The sequence below is a fragment of the Mauremys reevesii genome, linkage group 2, assembly GCF_016161935.1.
Source record: "Mauremys reevesii isolate NIE-2019 linkage group 2, ASM1616193v1, whole genome shotgun sequence".
Classification (NCBI taxonomy): Eukaryota; Metazoa; Chordata; order Testudines; family Geoemydidae; genus Mauremys; species Mauremys reevesii.
In genome coordinates this window covers 144,385,106-144,406,768 of record NC_052624.1, presented here as the reverse complement: position 1 = coordinate 144,406,768, position 21,663 = coordinate 144,385,106, and the positions used below count along the sequence as shown (strand labels likewise).

The window sequence follows — 21,663 nt, the reverse complement described above, 5'->3', positions numbered from 1 at the left end:
CAAAGCCCTTTGTTTGTCTTTCCCACCCCGAGTGGGGGTGGGGGGCTGCATCCAACTCCCTCTCCCCCCCAAAAAATCCCCTGCCTGCAGATAGGAGCTCCATTGCTTTCGCCTGGGTGGGGGAGGGAGGGCTCAGCCTCCCAGCAGGCTATGAATATTGATGAGGCTGCCGGGCTGCTATTGTGCAATTGGAGCTGGGAGGGAGGCAGGATGGAGGTGGGGAGCTGCGCGCAGCGGCTCACTCACCCCGCGGTGGCTCAGGCAGCGGCAGCGGCAGCGGCAGGAGCGGAGGCAGGGCACGGAGGGGCCGCAGAGCCAGGGCTTTGTTAGTTACACCCGCCGAGCTCCCCCCGCCCCCCACCGCCGAGCCCCCCCGCCCCCCAGCCATGGAGCCGGGCCAGCAGCAGGCTCAGTGAGCCCCCCCCCCCGCCTCCCCCAGCAACGCCGCGCAGGGAGGAAGAGGGCGAGGAAGGCGAAGGGCCATTTTTGTCTCCTTGGAAGGTAAGTGGCTGGGCCGGAGCGGGGGCTGGGCACGGCCCGGGGGGAGGTTGGGCGGGGGGCGAGGGCGACCCCGGGCTGGGGTAAGGGGATGCCCGCCGGGGGCTGGGGAAGGCGCCCCCCGAGGCCGGGGCGGCGGGAAGGGGAGGATATTTTGTGCCGTCTCCTTTGTTGCATGGAAGGAAAACCCTTTGCAAGCGGCCCGGTGCCCGCGGGGAAGGAGGCATCGGGGGGCGGGCTGCTCCGGGGGCGCTGGGGCGGGCTGCTCCGGGGCGGGGAGGGGGTTCCCCCCGGCTCCCCCCGCCCCCCGCCTGGGAAGCTGCCATTTTTGTTGGTATTTTTTTTGTTTGATTTTTTTTTAAATGCTTCTGGTTGCGGTTGAATTCGGGTTCGGGCTGATGGATGCCCAGGAAAAGTGGGTTTCCATAGCAACAGAGCTGATGCCATGGGCGAGGTGGGTCGGGTGCCAGCTGCGGGGTGGGAGCGGGGTCGCCGTCCGGGGCCCCCGCTGGCCGCCCAGCTGCAGCTGCCTGCGCGGTGTGGGGCAGGTTCTGGGGAGTGCTGGGGCGGGGGGACGCTGCTCCGGGCATGGCTGGGCGAGGCGAGGTGGGCACTGGGCAGGACCCCTTCGGGGGATGCCGGAGGGAGCCGGAAGAACGGGCCCGGAGTGGGTCGGGGGCTGTGGGCCAGCCCTGGGGCCTGGCTGCCTGCGGAGAGGGGCAGGTCTGCAGCTGATCCAGGCGCTGGCGGAGGCTGGGGTCTTGGGAGGGGGCCCCCGGGGTGGCGAGAGCGGCCAGAGAGCCCAGGGTTGCTGGGAACTCACACCCGAGGCTTCCTGGTCTGCGTGGGAGTGGGCTTGGGGGTTTCCAGTCAGTGCCTGCGGTCTGGGGGCTTCCCCCTTCTTGGCTCCAGCCAAGGACTCCGGCCCAGCTGAGTGCAGATGGATGGGAAGGGAGAGGCCTTGGGCTGGCGGAGGGCGTGGGGGCGGAATCCTTGAGCTTGTCCTAGATTGACACTCGGGCTGTTCCAGCCGGTTTTCAGGCCCTGGACAGTGTCTCTGTGGCGTGTTGGTTTAGGTGCATGAGCTGCAGGCTGCTTCTGGTTTCTTCCCAGCAGCGCCCAAGCAATGGCTTATCTGTGCCACCAGAGGTTTTCTGCCTTCTTGCTGTTGTCTGGTACGCCGTTGGCAATGGGGGAATTTCTCCTCCTGCAGACTGGCCATCACAGGTCCAGACGGCTTCTCCCGACTGGGCCTGACCCACCCACCGCATTTCCCAGCTTGGAGGATGCTGGGTTGGGAGCACAGAGAGTCTCTCCAGGTGGCGTGGGTGGGGGGCTGCCTGCCCCTGCAGGGCGCATCTGGCGTTGTAGTGTTGCCTTTTCCTTCTCTAGCGTGACACAGGCCCATGGGTCGTGGGGCATGCATGGCTGTGACCCTCCAAAGAGGCTGCTTGCTTTGCTGGGCCTTGGGGACAAGCAGCTGACCCAGCAGCAGCAGCTCTTGGCTTCTGGGGATGTTTTACTTTGAACAGAGGATCTGTGGGTACTGATTGGTCACCGTGGGGGCCCAGCCCTGCTGTCTGATGGGCCATCCACATACCCAGAGGCTTTTTTCCTGCCAGGGATTTCATGATCCAATATAATATCAGCCATGATTCAGAAGTGGTGTGGGCAGAACCCCCAGTTTGTCACAGCTGGGTGGACTGAGAGGCCGCAGACAGGGGACGGGGCAACTGCTGCATGAGTCTTTTGCGGTTTGGTCTCTAAGCTGGTCCGTTTTACCCCAGCGTTGGGACGGCTTTGTACCAGTGCATTGGGTTTTTTTGGCGGAGATCCAGGCCAGGTGGGGACATGTGGCAGGAGGTTGGAGGGGGAGCTCGTTGGGGGAGGGTGGTGGTGGCTAGGGATATTTACTGTGACGAGCGTTTGTGGGGCTGAAACATGGTATCTGCGCCCCCCCCTCTTTCCCCCCGGACAGCCTGTTTGCACTCTGTGGCCACCTGACAGCGGGGTAACGCTTGGCTGAGCAGGGTCATGCTCTTCCCACCATTGGGACACCAAGGACTGCAACTTAATCAGGCAACCTGGCTGGTCCGGCGCTTTGACTGCCAGCGGTGCTGCAGGTCCATTGGCCCAGCTTGTTGGGACCAGCCTCAGCCTTACCATCAGCATAACACAGTGCACACTGGGAATATCTCCTGACCTCTGGGCTCCTAAATTCCATCTTCCCCCACCCTCCTGGAGGCCTGGCCTCTGCTTAAGTGTTTTCTCTAGAATCTGCTAGCTTCAGCCCTGGCCTGGCATGCCCATCTATTGTCCCTTTGACACCACCCCTTGGGCACTGTAGCATGACCTCCTGGAAAGGGTTGGTTGGTTTGCACTGTGGGATGCACTGGGATGGGGAGGCTGGGTGGAGCCTGCTGCTGTGGTGTGACTTTGTTCCCTGGTTTCCTAAGAGTTGGCAGCACTGGTCCCACAGATGAGAGATGGTCCAGAGCCGTGGTGCAAGGCAAGTTCGTGTCCCACTGCTATGAATGGGCTCACATTCCGGTGACTCTGCATAGGCACTGTCCTAGTGGACTAGCTCTCCAGGGTAATCGCAGTGTGTTGGCCCTTCACCATCCTGTCCACACACGGGCGGGATCATAAATCAGGTGCTGGAATCCATGGCAAAGCCAGAGGTGGCTTTAGGGATGGGGGCATGGCAGCTTCCAGCTCCGGGGCTCTTTTGAGCAGTGCCCACACGTGGATGATTGTTATGGCCAAGACTCACAGAGAACATCCGTCCCGCCCCCGTCCCCCGCCTTTTGAGAGACTCCTGTGGTTCCCCTCCTGTCCTGTGCAGGGGATTTCCACGAGCAGGAGGGATTTGGGGAAGAGAGGGAGACTTCTTCCCAAGTGACATCTCCACCATCTTTCAGCCCCACGCCTGTGGATCATGAACTCCATCCTGAGCATGGCAATGCAGGCTGCTCTGGTGCCTGCTTCAGCCCTGCCAGAACTGCCCTGGCTCCTTCACGACTGCCCCCTTCGCAGTGTGACTGCTGCTGGAGCCCCAAGCTCAGGCTGGGCTCCGGCCCAGCAGGAGGCCAGACATGCCGGTCCTAGCATGTGGGGCTGCAGGGGGGCAGAGCTGTGGAAGGAGGGCCAGAAGTCTGGGTTGGCTGTGGGGAGAAGGTCTTCTAACGCCAGGCCCCCGAGCCTGGCCCACTAGCGGCCATCCCAGGGGATGGAGCCGTCAGACAGTCAGACCCTAGCAGGGCCTTGTGCTTTCATTGGAAGGCCCTTTTCCCCAAGCCCAGAGAGGGGCAGAAATGGGGTAGACGCTGCCTCCCAGCCTCCGCTGCAAACCCTCCTCGCTGTAATCAGATGAAACTCTCCCAGGTCCCCTGTTCTGCCCCTCGCTGTTGCTAGAACAGTGGCTGACTCCGTATCTGCCCTCCCCCACTGGGTGCGGTGCCCGCTGTCCTGGCAGGTTCACAGCTTGCATGTTGGCTCGGGTGCACATTGAAAATAGTTCACTAGGTAACTAGGTTAAGCAGAGGCTCATCCACCCACCCACTTATATAATGCTGGGCGGGCCCCGGGTGAGTGTCTTGGAAAATCAGGGTGTGCTACATCCCTGGCTGCCTGGTTGGCAGGAGGTGGGGGGACGGCAGAGGCTGGGTTGAGCCCGAGGGGCGGTGAGGAGAGTAAAGGAATGTGAAGTGATGCACTCAGGCCAGCCATAGGTAAGTGGGCAGCGGAGCCCATCTGTCATTAATCTTGCTCCCTAGTGAATTGGTCCTGCTGTGTCAAGCAATGGAACTGGCTGCCAATAGATCGGAGAAAACAAGCAGTCAGCATCCGTGTGACAGCCCCTCACCTGCGATCAGTGAGCGTGCTGCAGCACCTGGCCCCTCCTGATGGCCGGGACTGTATGGACATGCCGCTCGGGCTGAAATGCCGGCAGCCACCTGATGAGTCTGATCTTGACCCATGGGGGCCCCGAGAAAGCAAGGACAGGACAGGGCATGCATAGGCCAAAGGGCAATATGCTTTCTCTTGGGGGAGGCTGGGAAACAGAGGGTCCCCAACCTTTGCTGAACAATATCTTGGAGCAGTCTCATGTCACTATGTCCCCTCTGAATGCTAGCCAGGCACAGAGCTGCTTAGCTGTTAAACTCCAAGGCAATCAAGCCACCGCCTTCACGCTTCCAGTCACTGTTGCAGAGACTCCCATGATCTGTCACCCCAGAGTGATGGTGTACCTGCTCTACCGTGGCTTGTTCTGTAGATCTTTGCCAGAGTATTCGTGTGCCATCAGGCGGTGCGCAAGTGGCTGGCTGCAAAGTTAAAGAGAGAGAGAGCTACAGAGCCAGGTTACTGAGCTGTGTTTGCCAAGGGGAAAGTGTCAAGCTCTTGGGGATCATAAAAGAGAGGGAGTGTGTGGGCCCTGGGGAACCTATCACTTCCATTAGCAAGGGGAGTGAAAAGTATCTGTGAATGACCCACTCTTTTCCCCCCCCGCCCCCCAAGGCATCACTGGATTTCCCTGGTTGGAGATTCTCCCCCCCCCCCTCCCAAAAAAAAAAAGCCAACAAGTGAGTTTGGACTGAAAAGTTACAAGCAACTGAGAAGGCAGGTTTGGAATGGAAGCATCCCCGAATCCTCTGGTGTCTAGAACCTCTGTGAATGGGAGCCCAGACACCTCTCTGTGCTTCAGCATCTGCACTGGTAACACCGGGGTGCTTATACTTTATTGTCGGGGAAAGGGCTTGGAGATCCTTGGCTGAAGGCCGGCTCATGGAGAAGGCTTGTGAGTTAGACCACTGGGTCCAGAGGGGTGTATGTGTGGAGGGAGGTCAGGGCTGTAGCTCTGCTTTCTGCCCTCCTGGGCTTGGGGTGCTGTGGGTGCCTGGCATTAGGTACTATGGGCATGGGGAAGCCCTTGCTCCAATCTTCCTGCAATGGTGTAATGGCTTAGCTAGTCCTTGCCCTTTGTGCCAGGTGCTGTATCCCCACAGTCAGCTGAACCCGAGCTCCCAGTGCATCGCTGTGGCCAAAAGGGGCTAATGTGATCCTGGGTTACAGAAGCAGCAGAATGTGGAGTCGGAGCAGAGCGGTTCTTTTCCCTCTGTAGCTGGCACTGATGCAACCACTGCTGGAATCCTGTGTCCGGGTCTGGTGCTCACAATTCAAGGAGGATGTTGATAAATTGGCAAGGGGGGCAGAGAAGAGCCAGGAGACTGACTCAAGAATTAGAAAACCTGCCTTCTAGTGAGAGACTCCAGGAGCTCCATCTATTTAGCTTAATGCAGAAGGTTATGGGAGGACTGGATCCCAGTCTATCAGCATCCTAAGTCAGTGTCCCAGCACAGTCCATTTTGCTGGGCCTGTTGGTCCTCCGACATCCAGACAGTGGATGTTTTCACTGACTGGGAGCTGCGAGGGCCCAGTGCCTCAGAAAATTTGCTCCCAGGAGCCTTGCGTCAGGCTCCCGAAACCAGCAGCCTCTCTGGAACACATAACCAACCTGCTGTTTCTACACACTCACTCCAGGCCAACCAGGAGGATAAATGGGGATTTATATGCTGCAGCGGCTCCGGATATATAGCTGCTCCCCCAGCCAGTGTCGGAACGACTGGAGATCCTCTCCCATGCAACCCGTGCCCAGAGCTTGGTACCAGGCCACTCAGTGCTTCATGCCCTGGTGGGGAGAGATCCCTTAGGGGGTGGGTGGCTGGAGTCCCCCAATCGGAGAGGCTGTGATTCCAGCCGAGTTTCCAGCATGGCCCAGCCAGCCTGCGGGGGCGGGCTTAACTAGCACCAGCAGAGTCACAGGGCCTCCGGCAACTGGGGAGAGAAACTTCCCTGGGGTTGCTCAGCCGGAGCCTCTCATGGCTATGGCCCTTCCTGGCCCTGGAAGATCCCTTCCTGGACTAGGAACAGTAGGAGTAGATCATGTTTGCATGTGTCCTGGTGTGTATGCCTGGGGAGGGTCACACGCATGTGCATGTGCCCTGGAGGAGGAGGAGGAGGAGTGTGTGTGCACGCCCGTGTGTGTAACAAGACCCTGCCCCACTGGGGCACTGCCATGGGGTGGTGGAGGTGAAAGGTCCTGGGGCCAGCACACAGATTCTTTTCCATGACAAAGGAGCCTCTGATGGCAGAGCCAGTCCCTTTGAGTGGGAGGTACCCCCTCCCTATGGGGGTGGGGTCGGGCTAACAGTTTCCATTGCATGAGGGGCTCTGCCCGGCAGGCCCTGAGGGGATTGGGCCTGTCTCTCCTTGCTGCTCCTAGGTGTGGGGTGAGGGAATCGGAGCCTGCCCCTCCATAGTTTATTCCTACCTGGGGGTGGGGGTGAGGGGTGGACCTGGGAATGGAATTGTGAGTAAATTCTGAGCTGCATCCGGGTGACCCTGACCTCCATTCCTTGGGGTGGGGAGCATCCCGGGGAGGAGGGCAGGGTTGTGCCACCTAAGATAGCGCCTTAAACACCCAGTGGGGACCTCTGACCCTGAAGTTTGACCCCATCGCTTTCCAGGCCACCATCTGGGGCAGGATGGGGAGGGTCCCTCTGGCAGGGACCTTCATGTCAAGGGGGCTGGGACAGCGAGTCCACATATTCCCCCCCACCCCCTTAGCTCAAGGGGACCTGGCTGCGATGTGACTGCACCTCAGATCTTGCCTTGTCACTTAAGGACCCTGAAGGCCGGGGGTGTGCCCTCACTGCTGGAGGGTGATTGGAAACAACAGGTGGGCTCTGCAGAGGAGGAGGCTCTGGAGGGGAGAGCCGGGCGAGCGGCCGGGGGCCACGCATGGAGCCGGCCCGTTGTTTCGTTCCCCAATAGATTGCAGTGTCTCGGGCCCCTGGGAATCTGGGTCAGAGCAGATCAGATACCCTGCACTGGGGGAGGGACAGCCGAGTGCTGGCTCAGCTGCTCTGGATCTGAGCCACTGTGTGGCCGGCTGGGTGTCACAGTCGCACTGGGGCTCAGCACCTCCCACCAGGAGCGGAGACCAGAGGGAACTGAAAGTGTCTGCATCTGGCCTACAGCAGAAACCCAGCCATCAGCCTGGAATTACCCCAGCCCCACTGGGGCGGGCCTAGGGGAGGGAGAGACTCTTCTTAGCTCCCCGTGGGGCCCGGCATCACCAGTGCTCGGTGCCCTGCCTCTGTGTGTGAGGGTGACCAGGAACCCTGCAGCGAGTTAGGGGAGTAGGGTCCCCAGGCAGGAGGCCACATGCCCCTGCCAGCCAGCCAGCTGCAGCGGGGACATGGGCCCTGGAATGACTATACCTGAGGCCTCTGTTTATTGCCCATCTGGGTGCAGCTCCTCTTGCTGCCCTGGTGCTACCAGCCCATACGCAGCCCGCTCCCTGTGGTGGAAGGCTGCCCCCTGGCCTTGCCTCTTTCCCTGCTGTGGCCCCTACCCTGCTGATTTCTCTGCCTGTTGCCCCTTCCCTGTCCCATCCCGCTCCTGCATCCGACTGTTCAACGTTAGCTGCCGGGTGCTGCCAAGGGGCCACAACGGGGGCCAGTGCCAGAGGAGCAGGGAGCACAGAGAGAGCAGACCCCACCTTCCCCAGCCTTGTTCTCAGCCCCTTGGCCAGCTGGCACTCGGGCCCCAACCCAGCCTGAGCCCCTGGGCTTAGGTTCTGTGCTTCCTGATCTCCGGTGGCCCTCGCAGAGACCCCAGCAGGGCGTCCTGTCCCCTGAGGATGGAGCCTGCCCAGTGCTGGATGTACACATCTGTGTGGGGGGGCGGGGAGAGTCCCATGGTCCTGGAAAGTGAACGCTGGGCTGGGGGAGCCCCTGATACCAGCCACTGCCACAGGCTGGGAGCAGAGCAAGTCACTGCAGAGCCCCCACCCTGCGGGGGGAGGGGCAGTGTGGAAAGTCCCTGTGATTTCCCCCTCCCCTGCGTAGGGGTGTGTGAGTGCCCCACAGGGGAGTGGGGTGGGGGATCCAGCCAGGCAGGGAGTGGTGGGTGGGTGGGCGGGTGGCTGGTACGCTCATTCCTGGCATTCTCTGTAATGATTAGCATGATCCCCCCCCCATGTGTCATTTCCCCCCTCCCCCCATGGGGGGGGGCAGCACAGGCTCCTGGAAGCTGCTGCGTGTGTGTGAGTGACTCCTCCATGTCCCAGCCACCCCACCCCATCCCCAGGGGCTCCCAGAGACGCTGGGGCTCCCCCTGCTGCCCTCCCCCCAACTCTAGTTCAAATAGATCAGCTTTGTTATTTACAGGATAAAGGAGAGAGATGCTGGAGTGTTTGTGTGTCACTGGGAGAGCATGAGACAGCATGTGTGTATCAGGGACAGCGTGTGCAAGCCATGTGTGATCGTTCTAGGCTGTAAATGGCCGATTTTATTCTGAACTCCAGCGCCATCCCTCCAGGAACACCCTCCGCCCATTCTCCCGGGGCCTGGCTGGCCCGGGGTCAGAACCCAGAGGATGGGTGGCAGGGGGCCTTTCCCAACCCATTTGTCAGTCCAGGTCCCGCCCAGGTGGATAAAGAGCGAAGGCCTGCCCCCGGAGTGGGACCTAGGCACCTAAGCAGCTGAGAGGCCAGAGGTTGGTGCCTCCCTCCGCTTGGGCTACCCAGCCAAGAACCATCTGTTGGGGTCAGGCCCCTCAGCCAGGCCAGCCGCCCTGGCTGGGCTGTGCCCTGACAGCCCAGCCTCTCTCAGTCCCTCCTCCGGCTCAATATCTCTCTGATGCCTCCCCCCACACTCGTTCCCTGTGCAGTGCTGGGATGCCCTGCCCCACCTGTGTCCGGCCCTCCTGCTGTGGGGACTGGCAGTTCTCCGGCCTGCTCAGAGTTCCCCTATGGGATTGGGCCCCACTAGGGTGATAGGCCCCCCCCCATTTGTGAGAATCCCGCTGCAGGGTGAACCCTGAGGGTGTGAAGGCTAAGACAGCCTGGCAGATGCCAACTGGATCAATGTGTTGTGAGGCTCCGACGTGCTGGGCCAGAGAAGGACCTAGAGAGCTGGGGACAGCAGTGGGGGGTCACTTAGCCCCTTGTGTTCTCAGCACACATGGTACTGCCCCATCAGCCCCCATTTACTGGCAGCTTCCGCAGGATTCCAGGACCCCCTGACCCCAGAGGCTGGCTGGCTTCTCCAGGGGAGGGGGGATATGGTGGCGGAAGCAGACTACTCTGCCTGTATCTGGCCAGCATCCAGGGCTCTCCAGCCAGCTCCTGCGACCAGCACTAAATCCAGCCATGCGACTCTCTAGCCATCCCCATTCGGCCTGTGTGTGCCCCCTGCTCCTGCAGAGTGTTGGAAGGGGAGGTGCTACCCCACCCACCCTGCACTCTGGGCCCATCCAGTTCCAACCCGGGTTCTGCCGAGTCCTCAACCCTGGAGCTGCTTCCCCATAGCTCGGTGCCCCCGTGGCGTATCCGAGTTGGATCTGCTGCCTTTAGTTGCCTCTGGCTCCTGTGAGCACTTGCACAACCTCTGGGAGAGCCAGCTGAGCTCCTGCCTTGTCAGTAGAAGTGGTTAATGAGGTCCACGATCAGGGCCGGCATTGCAGGGTGTGGGTGGGGGAGGGGCTTTGCAGGTATTGCCAAAGTTAGGACTTGGCCTGCAGGGTTTTTGGTGGAGGACGCAGGAGGGGGTGTTCTCTGCTAGCCAGGCCCAGCATTTGACCCAGGAGTGGGATTAATGCCCGGCCCCTCAGGGCCACCCGAGCTCTGCTCTGCAGGGAGGCAGACAATAGCCACAGCGCAGTGCATTGTACCCACTCTGTCCCTCATGAAGTGCCTTGTGCATGGCACCCTGGCCAAGGGGCTTTGATGCCAGGCCCTGGAGGAGTTTGCAGGTGGTAAGGGGATGGCATGGCTGGGCACATGGCACTCGTGGGGTTGCTATGGTCAGCAGAGCCACACTCTGTACCTGTGATTAAACCCAGGGAGCCCAGGCACCACTGCCATGTCTCTCAGTGCTGGACCTGTGCCCATGTCCTCACTTCCCTGCCTGAGGAGGTCCTATTGCTGTGATGGGACAGAAACCCAGCCCCCCAGAGTCCCCTGCTTTGCTGTTGGTGCTATCCCCTCGCACAGTGTGGGTCCTGCTTCTGCTGGAGCTGCCGCTGGGCAGCACAAGTGTCTGCCCCTTGCCCCAGCATGCTGCTCCTCTCCCACCAAGCGGTGGGGCTCAGGGAGGGCAGTGCCATTGGGCGCTGTTGTTGCCAGGGCCTGCACCTCCATGTTAAACACAAAGGCAGCTGCCATCTGCACTTCATGCCAAAGAGCCGCAGCTCTTGGTTTCCTGGCAGGCTGCCAGCCGGGCTCTGCTGGGCATGGCTGGGGTGCCTCTCCCCTTTCCAGGATCAGGTTACCTTCCCTGCCTGGCTGCACACAAAGGCCTCACGGCTGCTTCTTGGCTGAGAGCTCAGTGCACAGAGTGACTTGCATGGATCCGTCCCTTGGCACCAGGCTGCCCAGCAGAGAGAGTTGCTGGAGAGGGATACGGGTGGGGAGCAGAGAGGTGGCAAGTCCCAGGCACCAGGTGGGGATGCTGCATCTTTTACATGGGGAGCTCCCCAATGCGCAAGGCTCAGATACTGCCCCAGTGCTCCCAGTTAAAAATCTCCTTGCCCCAGCATCCCAGGAGACAGCCCTGCAGCCTGCCGGAGCCAGCGGTTCTGCTATTCAGCCTTAATGTCACCCCATTCCTGCTGCTCCCACCCTTGTGCCTCCACTTACCATCCCGCCCCCACCTTTTGGCCGGGCGCTGGCCCAGCTGGAGATCAGCCATTGACTAACTGTGCGGGTGGTCTGACCCTCCTGTGGGCTGCAGGCACCTCTCCCTTGCCAGTGTGACGCCACACTCCAGAGGGGGCTCTCTCCTAGTGGGGCTGGGGGGATTCCCTAGCAGAAGGGGCCATGGGACTGTGCCCAGCACAGTTTGCTGGGTGACACCCCCACCCCTCCCCCCACGCCGAGCAGCTGTGTGTGGAGACTGCAGCGCTCTGCCCTGCCGCGGGGGCGTAGAGACCACCGGGGCCTGCACAGGAACTGCAGACGCCAAGGCACATCCGGGAGTGCCCCCCTTCCCCTCCCCCACTGCCCCAGGAAGTGGCAACTGCATTTTCAGGTGCCTGGGCCCCCAGTACTGATGATCTCTCCCACCCGGGACAGCCTGGCCCTGAGGGGCAGGGAGGGCTGTGCCCATTGGGCCCCTGCTCCTTACCTTGTGCTCAGAGTCTTAGAATCTGCGCCTGGCAGGGGAGAGGGAGGCACCTTCTCCTCCCCACCCACCCACCCTGCAGGCCACGGAGCATGCAGCATCCCAGGCTGTGTGGGGAGCTCCCGGCTACTCCAGCCCCAGCCTCTCCCAGCAGCGGGTGCTGTGGGGAGCAGGGCGGGAGCTCCTGGCTACTCCAGCCGTGGCCTCCCCGAGCAGGGGGCGCTGAGGGGAGCAGGGCAGTTGGTTGTTGGGGGAGCTCCCAGTCCTGGCTGCTCCCAGCAGGAGGAATAAGTTAATAGTCCCAGTTAGGAATCACTAAACCCTGTGAGCTTGGCCATGACCCCATATGCATGGAGGCCTGTGCGTGCAGATCCCGGGGATCCCCGCTTCAGCAGCGTGGGGAGGGAAGCTTCAGGATTAAAGCCCACGCTGGGGCGACACGCCAGAGCGGGTTTCATCCGCAACTGCTAGCATGGAGCGGCTGAGCCAGATGCCCGCAGCGTGAGGCCCCTAGCTCCAGGCTGGCACTGCTTCCCTCGAGCCTAGTGGCTCAGTGCACCTCAGGACCTGCAGTCTCTGTCCTGCTGCTTCAGTGGCCTCCTCTGCAGGCAAGGTGCCAGTGGCTCTGGGGGTGCCAGGGCACCTACCGCACTTCTCCCCATGCATCCCCACCGCTGGGTGGGTTTGCTGACAGCTCCACAGAGGACTGCATCGGGGTGGTTCCGTGTGCTTTGGCCTCCAGCAGCTTTGCCAGTTCCCAAGACTGGCCTCCCACAGGAGCAGAGAGGGCCTCAGGCCTGCTGCAGAGGGAAGGGGTTAAGGCAGCAAAGCTCGCCTCTGCCCCTGGGCGCAGGGAGGAGGCCCCGTGTCCTACTGCTGATTCACAGGTCGGCCCCCCTGCCCTCTCCTGCAGTGCCTCCTGGGCTATAATCCCTGGGAAGGAACAGGCTGTTTCCTTGTTCCAGGAACATGTTCTGCAAGAAGCACAGAGGGCACAGATGTGCGCTGCAGGGGAGCTATGTGCAGGCAGACGGTCAGCGCCAGGGAGCACAGGCAGGCCCACCTGGAAGGGCCTGCAGCACAAGTTGTCCACCTGCACCCCAGCCAGCTACCGGGGCCCAGCACTTACCCCCACCTGCCAATCCCGTACTGCACCTGCAGGGGCCCTGGCAGGCTCAGGACAGGGCTCTTCCCCAACCCAGCTCCCCAGGAGGAGCAGCACGCAGAAGCCAGAGAATTGTGCCCTAGGGGAGAATGGTCTTTCCCTCCAGGTGGGGGCTGGGGAAGGAGCCTCATCTCCCCCGGCACAGGGACCCCCAGCCATCCCGCTTCAAGACCATGGATTAGCTCTTCATCCCTGGGATGGGATGGGATTTTCTGCTATTTTACAAAAGGCTAATGCAGGGGGCTTGTGGCAAACTGGCATCCCTGCCCAGCGGCTAGTAGGGGGCTTGGGTGCAAGGACCTTGCCCCATGCCTCAATTTCCTAGTGAGCACCTGGGGTGAGCATGTACATACAGAGCTGGCCCCCCCTCCCCAGACTCCTCCCCAGACGCTGCTGGGCAGGAGGGCATTCTCCCCTTGACTCTCTGCTCTCCAGAATCCTCCCTGGGCCAGTGCTGAGGACGTCCCTTTCTTGCCAAGCATTGGCCTGGAGTTGGAGTTTAAGAGAGCACCAGCTGCTACCCATGCTGGGGAGAAGCTGGTTTAAACTTGTCCACTGCAGGACATTGGTTTGAACTGGGAGCAGCTCCTGAAGGACAGCGCATTTCTCCCCCCACCCCCACCATGGGAATGCGGTGCCTGTGCCAGGGTCAAAGCTGCAGGATGTGCCATGGCCCTGTTCCAGGTGCTGGCAGCCAAGTGGGAGTAGGGCCAAGGCAATCGTGGCTGTCCCCGCAGAGCTCTGCCCTGCCATGGCACAGGCCAGGCTGTGGGAATAATGGGAGGGAGAGACGCTGGGCCATGCCCCAGAGTGCAGGAGGGCCCAGCTGCTGATGGATGGCACCCGGGTCTGAAACAGGGCACTGGCGCCCCATGGGCAGGGGTAAGACACATCAGCACCTGGATGGGGCTCAGCATGCCCAATGCCTGGGCTCCCTCCTGGCTCCTGCTCCCATCAGGGCAGCCAGAGTCTGGTAGCTACAGTGTCCCCAGTTCTACCAGCAGGCTCTGGTGCCCCTGTGTGCCAGGGAGCCGGGGCAGAGCTCGGCACAGGTGCAAGTCAGATGGGGCAGGCACAGCAATAGAAGAGTGATGGGGGCAGAGTCAGGGCCGGCTCTAGGTCTTTTGCTGCCCCAAGCAAAAAAAAATTTGGCTGCCCCTCATCCCCATCCCTGGGCTCTCACCCCCCCCCACACACCAGTTCCCTCGCCCCCCCGCCTTGGGCTCCCCCCCACCAGTGCTGACTCCACCCGCTCCCCCCTCACCTCCAGCCGGTCCGGCGCTGGCAGGATCGGGATAAGTAGTGGGCTCCCAGGCCGCGCCTCAGCCCAGGGTCCTGCCAGGACTCGGGAGGGCAGAGCTGGGGGACCGCCCTGGCAGGGGGCTGAGGAGCTGGGGCAGGGCAGCCCTAGAAGGAGCGGAGCGCCAAAGAGTGGGACAAGGACCCTACATGGCAGTGCCCCGCCCTCTATGGCCCCACTGCTGCTGCTGCTTCTGGCTGCCCTGCCGCAGTCCCTGGGTGGCTCGGGCCACTTCGCCCAGCCCCAGCTGTGGCGCTGGGGGACGGACACTCTGCGGCACCTGCAGGCGGCTCCCCCCAGCCCGAGTGTCCCCCACTCAGAGCCTGCCCGGCCCAGCAACAAGGTGCGGGCGCTGCTCCCGTGCGGTGCGAACTGTGCCCCCCACGCATGACACGCTGCTGCTGCCAGGGCCGGCTCTAGGCTTTTGCCACCCGAAGTGCAAAAAAACCCCAAAGTGTCTGGAATGCTGCCACTGAAAATGTGCCGCCCCAAGCACATGCTTGGTTTGCTGGTGCCTAGAGCTGGTCCTGGGCAGAGTGCCACCCTGGCATGTGGGCAGGGAGGCAGAGCGCCCCCCCCAGGGCTCCATGCCAAGGCCCCAGGCTTTGGGCATCGTGCTGTGGCTTACCCCCACAGAGCCAGTCGCAGGCTTTGGGGCCTCGCTAGTGACTCAGGGCTCCATGGAAGGGTTAGTCACTGCCCCCGCTAGAGCTGCCAGCTGCCCCTTCCCACCTTCCCCCAGGCTGAGCAGGAAGGCAGGGACCTGGCTGCAAGCGGGGTGGGAACCCCAGGACCTGGAGACAGATGCCCCCCGCGCCCCTTCTACATTGTAGCCTGATATGCTCGGCTGTGGCTTGGTGTGAGGCTGGGCCTGGCCCTGGGCCTGCCATGTCCCTACAGTACCAGGGGAGCGGCCTGACCCCCTGCCCTCCCCCCGCTGCACTCAACCCTCCACTGTCCCAGACCAAAGCCCTGTCTGGGTAGGGGAGCCCCTGCCTGGCAAACGCTCTCTGAGGCCCAGGCAAGGAGAGGAGCTGGGGGAGCCAAGCAGACTACACCCTGCCACAAAGTGCACCCTGCACCCTCCCTCACCCCCTCTACTGTGTCCAAGCCCCTCCCAGGCTCAGCCGTGGTACCGGAGTGGCTCTGATCACCCCTGCAGTGCTCAAGCCACCTTGCAGGGCTCTCTATGCAAGCTTGGTGCTGACCCCCATCACCTGACCTACTCCCCAGCAAATGGACCCCTTGGGAGTAAGATCCCCCAGCTCTCTGCAGCTGGCACTCTGGCACATTGCAGCCACCTCTGGGATGGTGCCATGCACAGCAACATAATGCCAGGCAGGAACCCCTTCCCCGCCAGCGAGGAGGTTTGGGCCAGACAGCAGGTTTAGTGCCCACCCTCTTGCAAAAAGCTCCGGTAAGTCCTTCCCATCCACACAGTGGGCAGGACTCTCAGTGTCACCATTCCTCCTGGCTGCAGAGCCATCCCTGACTCAGAGAAGAGAGTGCCCACACAGAGGCTCCTGTGCTACCGCCTGGGTGACACTCTAAGCATTTGCCAGCTCTAGTGCTGTTTAACTTGTTCGACCTGCTCCAAAGACCTTTGCTTGTCCTTAGATCAACCCAGGACATGATTAGCCTGTGGAACTCACTGCCATCGGATAGCACTGAGGGCAAGAGTAATGATTGACAGAAGAGACTTGACCTTGTATCTGGATAATGTGGCTGGGCAGAGGATGGTGCTGCTGTGTGAAACTGGGGTATTACCACTTACCAGCCCTCCCAGCCCCTGTCTTCCTGCTGGCTATATAAAGCAGCTGGGCCCAGTCACCTGGTATCTCCAGCTGCCTTGACTTCCCAGCCCCATAACCCTTTCTTGTCTGCTCCTTGTGACCCAGAGGGGCACCGTGCACTCCCCTGGCCCTGATACACACCTTCCTGCTAGGGGGCATGAGCCAGCTGCTGATCAGGGTCAGGAAGGGATGTTCCCCATGGACAGCTTATTCCAGAAGGGCCCACCAGGGGATTTCTTGCCTCCACAATCCCAGCCGGGGATGGAGCAGCTCCAGGCTGAGTGCTTATTTGTGTCATGTTGCCCCTTGTACCTCAGTCCATTGTTCTGTCCTACTCCCTCCTGCCCCGTGTCTGGCATGCCCAATTCTGCTATGGGCTCCGGCTGAGGAGTGCGATTCCAGTGTTTATATCACACAGACTGGAGCTGTTTGGAGTTTCTGCATAAGGCCCACAGCTGGGCTAGCAGGGGCTGCAGACTGGGATTGAGGGGCACTGGGAGAGCTGTGGCAGGGAAAACCGCACGCTGGGGTTGCAGGGGGCTGTGGGTTGGGATTGAGGGGCATCAGCAGCTCTGAGGCAGCAGGCAAAGAACCCATTTGTCAACTCCAAGAGCAACCCCCTCCCCAGTTTACCTCCCACGGAACGAACACGCGGCTGGAGGCTCCTTCCCAGGGCACTGACAGTGGCACAGGCTAGATCAACAGGGTGGCTACTTGGTGCAGAACCTCGTGGCCTTGCCCTGCAGCCTGGCAGCTGGGTGGGTGCTGGAGTGGCAGGGCGACGTGGGGAGCTGATGGGTGGGGCAGAGCATGGCCATTCCTGGCATGTTCCTTGACCCTGTGTATTGCTTCTCCTTCCCCTCCCCTTTAAATGCAGCCTTCTCCACCAGCCCTTGGCAGGGTCCCCTCCCGGGGGCTGTTGCTGTCCACAGCAGGGGGGCCTAGCAGCCCCTCTTTCCCCATTTGTGGCAGGATCCATCTCCTTCCATTGCCTTGCAAGGTCATTTACAAGTGGGAATGGAGTCCTTGCCCACCTGTCATGACTCCATAAGGGGCAGGATCAGGCCCTGAGTCACTTGCTTCTCCACTCGGCTCCTGCCTTGTCTCTGGCACTGGCATTGGCACTGTGAGATCCTTCTCCTCTGCAACGTCTGTGCTCGGAGCAGCCCCCAGCCCCCGGGCTTTGTCTTAGTGGCCCTGCAGCTCAGCCACACAGCCAGCTCGCTGTCCCTCTCTCTGCAGGGTCCCGCTGCTCTTGCAGAGCCGTCTGCCCTGCTCTGGGATGGGTGGTGGGTGACGAACCCTGGGCCACCTGTGGCGAGGTGGCCCTGTCTCTGCATTTCCCCGTGGTGGGGCTGTGTCATCCCTTCACACTGCTCCCCGCACAAGGAGGTTACGGAGAAATCTAATTCAAGCATTTCCTCCCCCTTCCCACCCTGACCTCGGGCTTTGCCAAGGGGCGCAGGGCTGGAACACTCAGCTGGCCGGCTGGTCCCTGGAGGGCAAGTAGGGCAGAGAGAAGGGATTGTGTTGGGGGGATCAGAGGGGGGCATTGGAGGGGGCTGTTGTATCTGAGCCATCACAGAGGCACTGGTGATCACACACACACACTCTCTCTCTCTCTCTCTCTGCAATATGGCGGAATGCCCCTCCCCACTCAGCATGGGGCAACTGGGACTGGCATCTGCTCTGCTGGTGCTTGACCTGCTCACTCAGCCAGGCTACAGGAGATGCGGGGGATCCCTCTGGACGCACGGCCTCCCTCCCACCAGCTATTTTCATGAGTGTGATGATTTTATAGTGCTATGGGGGAGGCAATGGGAGAAGGGTGGGGGTGGCAAGCTGGCCTTCATCCTGAGGGATAGGACGGTCTTTGTGCGGCATGGGGTGAGGTGCCCTGCATTGTCTTTGCACCCCTGGGAGGTCATCTAGTGCCTCTCCAACACTTAGAGGATCGCCCTGCAGCGGCTCCCCATGGTCTCTAACACACAGTCGCATGGTCCTTATCTCTGCCCTGCTGCAGAGGCCGTGCCAGGGTCCATGGGCAGAGGGCAGCATAGAAATGCTCTGTGGGTTAGTGAATCTCTGGTGTTTCCAGGAAGACTGGGAAGTCTGTGTCCGGTTTGGAGAGGGGCTGCGGGATCCGTGCTAACACTGCAACCCTCATTCATCCATTAACAAGGCTAATCATGCAGCTTACACATTCCACAACGAATCAATCAAGAGTCAGGACATGCCCAAATCAGAGTGAACAGTTTAACCAAGTGCCTCTGTCTGTGCTCTCCATCAACTGTGCCCCTGTAGGTGCTTGCATTTTGACACAACTTTCAACTGTAGGGTCTCATAACCCAGGATAACACTGTGTCTTTCATTTCTGCAGCTACACTTGTATCCAAGAGAATGTGGGCATGACGGTATAATGCAAATGACCCAAGGAGGCAGAGTATGTGGAGGAGATATGTGGTCGGCCTGAACTTTTGCTGTTCTTGACTTGAATGCGTATAACAGTGGAATGTAGTTTTGCATTTAATTTCCTAGTTGTTTAAAGATAAATAAGTGGGGAAAAGGAAAATCTCATGTCAGTAGTGATCCCTAAACATTCTTAACATTTAAAACCACATCTCTAGTTTTTTTTCAAACTTGGCTTCATTTTTATATCTTGCTGAGATCTGCCAAACAAGCCAAGTCTGAAGGAAACCATTGGAATTAGTTCTTTTGTTTGTCTTCTAAACTTTTTATTAAGGCAAAGTTACAATAAAACATTGCCATACTATATCATACATTAATTTTTACTTATTCAGGATCAGATTAATAGTCAAAGAACCTGGCTCGCTGGCTGGGGAGCCCTCCTCCTTTAAGCACACTAAAAAAGATGACCAAGTTCTAAATAACTATCTTCTTTTCAATGTCTCTTGCATGTGAAAGCTTTTCCGTGACAAGGCCAGTTCATATTTTGCTATACCACAATTCCATAGGAAGAGAAGTCACATTTTTCCAATACAAAGTCTTGCTGATAACAATAAAAAAGAAATAAATTTGTCATTCTGTTTAAAAGGTAGATCCTTTGTGGGAACATTAAGTAAGCAGGTCAAGGGGTCTCTGGGAAGCCGGCATTTTGTTATAAGATGAATCTCTGTAATAATTTCCTGCCAAAACCCATTTAATTCCTGTGCAAGTATGTTCCTTTTTCCCTTCAGCCCTTCCAACAGAGCACTTCCCTCGTGGCAAAAATACGCCAGATCTTAACTGGATTAAAATGCCATCTGCACAGTCGTTTCTAAAAACGTTCTTTGTGAGCTATGCAAATTGAAGGTGTGTAGTTCCTTTCCCGTGCTCATCTTGAATTAGTTTGAAAGGCTAGAAGTCAGCAAAGTGGGTGCCAACACAGCAAGTGTACTTACAACCTGCGTGAAAAGCGTCTGTAGTCACCGAGTCTCCAAGGCCCAGATCCTCAAAGACAGGCACCTAAATATGGGTATCTTAGGGAATCGTAACTCAGGCTTTTTGTCAAGGGACTGGTCTCGTGCAGATAGAGCGGGGAAGAGAGCAGAGTTTGGGGGTCTGCAGATGCCCCCCTCAATAGCAGTCTGGATAAAACATGCCCTGGTGCAGGGAAGTGGATTTGTTTTGGTTTTTCAGGTTTGCTGAAAAACTGTTGAGAATTTTGATCACTTAAAAAAAATTTCCAACTTCAGGTGATTTTGTGTGAGGAGCCAATGAAATGGAGGAGGAGAGAGGGGAGTCTGAAAACTGATTCTCAGCCTGAGTGATCAGGTGAGACTGGATAGCAGCTGCAGTGCTGCCTAGCACTTCTCCCTCCCTTTGGCACGGGCAAAATCCTGTTGTGTGGTGTTAGTGTGTTAACATGGGACAGGCGGAAGGGAGGGAGAGCTAGCGGTTAGAGCAAGGGGGCTGGGAGCCAGGGCTCCTGGGTTCTATCCCCAGCTCTGGGAGGGGAGAGGGGTCTAGTGGTTAGAGCAGGGGGGTGGGCTGGGAGCCAGGACTCCTGGGTTCTGTGCCAGTAATCTCAGTCAAATCCCGTCACCGCTCTGTGCCTCAGTTTCCCTCACCTCCTAACAGGGATAATGAGCCTGGGGCTGTATTGGTTAATGTTTGCTTGGAGCTCCTTAGGGAGCACTATAGTTGGATAGAGATGTTGTGGGGTTTGCCCCACCCAGGTGGCTGCCTGGGGCTACAGCCCCCAGCCCTCCCCAAGGGTGCCATGGGATGGAGGTGGCAGGAGTTTTCCTGCAGTGAAATCCCTTGTTTGTAAGCTCCCCTCTGCAGCCTCTCTTGGTGCTGGCTCCTGCGGGGAGAAGGCCATGCTGTTCCAGAGGGGCTGTGGCTGGGAGGGGGCGGGTGGGTGTCCCTGCTGCTCCAGCTTGTCTCCATCACAGGACAGACCCCAGGGAGGGGCTTGCAGGGAGAGCCCCCTGGCTGGGGCCAGCCCACTGCAGCCAGAGCTAGGACTGGGTCTTGCTGCGCCCTCATGCTAGATTACCAGCACTGGCCTGCCAGCCTTGGGGAAGAGGGTGCAGAGCCCAGCTGTAGGGGGTCACTCGGGAGGGAGGGGTCTGGCCTGGTGGGGCTTGCCATTGTGCAGAGATTCCCTTAAGCTGATCTTTGCCGGGTCTGACTCTGACCCCCCTCCCCCATTGGCTGGTTGGCTCTGGGAAGCAGGGAGCTGGTTAAAGCCCCACCCCCATTAGCTCAGTTGTAAGGGGGGGAAGAATGCTGGAGGGGGGTGGTTGGGATAGGGGGAGACTTGGCTAATGGATGTCTCTTGTTTGGGGGAAGGGCAATGCAGAGCTGGGGTGGGGAGTAGCAGGATGTCCTGGGGGCCATGCCCTGGGGGCTGGGGTAAGGATTTATTTTACATCTGGCTGTCTGCCCCACTGGCTGGATTCCCCAGGCCGAGACTGAAAGCCGAATTTCAGAAGCTGATCCCTGCCCCATGGAACAGGGGCTGGGTGCAGTCCCTGGGAGGAGAACCCAACCTGGCTCTGCGCCCCTGAGGCGGGCTCTGGGTGCCCAGTGCTGGGACAGAATCTGACCCGGATCTGTGCCCCTGGAGCGGGTTCTGGGTGCCCAGTGCTGAGAAGGAAACATGACCTGCATCTGTGCCCCTGGCCCGGTGCTAGGAACGCAGGGTTGAAGTGGCTGTTGTGTTGTGGGCAGTCAGAGCCGAATTGAATTCCCTTCTCTTGGGGGGGGGGCGTGTGTGCAGGTGGGCATCCCCCTTGCACCCAGGGCTTTGGAGGAGAGTCCTGGCACTCCTTCCCCCCCGCCGCCCCCCGGTGCATGGGTCCAATCAGGGTCTGCTATTTGCTGGTCAAACCCCAGCCCAGCCCCTTGCTGAGCACTAGGGAAGAGGGTGCTGTGTTTGGGCAGTGCCAGGAACCACACTGCCCCAGCACTGCTAGCTGGGATGGCAGTGCTGGACCTCTGGGGTGCTGGGTGTGTATGGGTGAGGGGGTCACAAACAGACCTGTGTGCAGGGCCATCCAGAGGATTCAGGAGGCCTGGGGTCTTTGGCGGCGGGAGTCTTTCTGTTCCGGGTCTTCAGGGCACTTCAGCGGCGGGTCCCGGAGCAAGTGAAGGACCCACTGCCGAATTGCCGCCGAAGACCCGGAGCGGAAGAAGCCCTTGCTGCTGAAGACCCGGAGCGGAAGAAGCTCTGGGTCTTCGGCAGCGGGTCCTTCACTCGCTCCGGGTGTG

At 59.9% G+C, this 21,663-nt stretch overlaps 1 protein-coding gene across 2 annotated transcripts in view; it reads left to right on the top strand.

Annotated features, from left to right (window-relative positions):
• The first annotated feature begins 214 nt into the window (after nt 1–214).
• The window catches only part of ZMIZ2 (zinc finger MIZ-type containing 2), a 48,485-nt gene continuing 27,036 nt past the window's right edge, over nt 215–21,663 (top strand). Inside the window, exon 1 of one of the 2 annotated variants that reach the window (XM_039524989.1) lies at nt 215–501. The gene's annotated coding sequence lies outside the window, so the exon portion shown is untranslated. Of the gene's footprint in view, nt 502–19,700; nt 19,720–21,663 lie in introns of those variants that run through there. The other variant, XM_039524990.1, reaches the window with a different exon arrangement.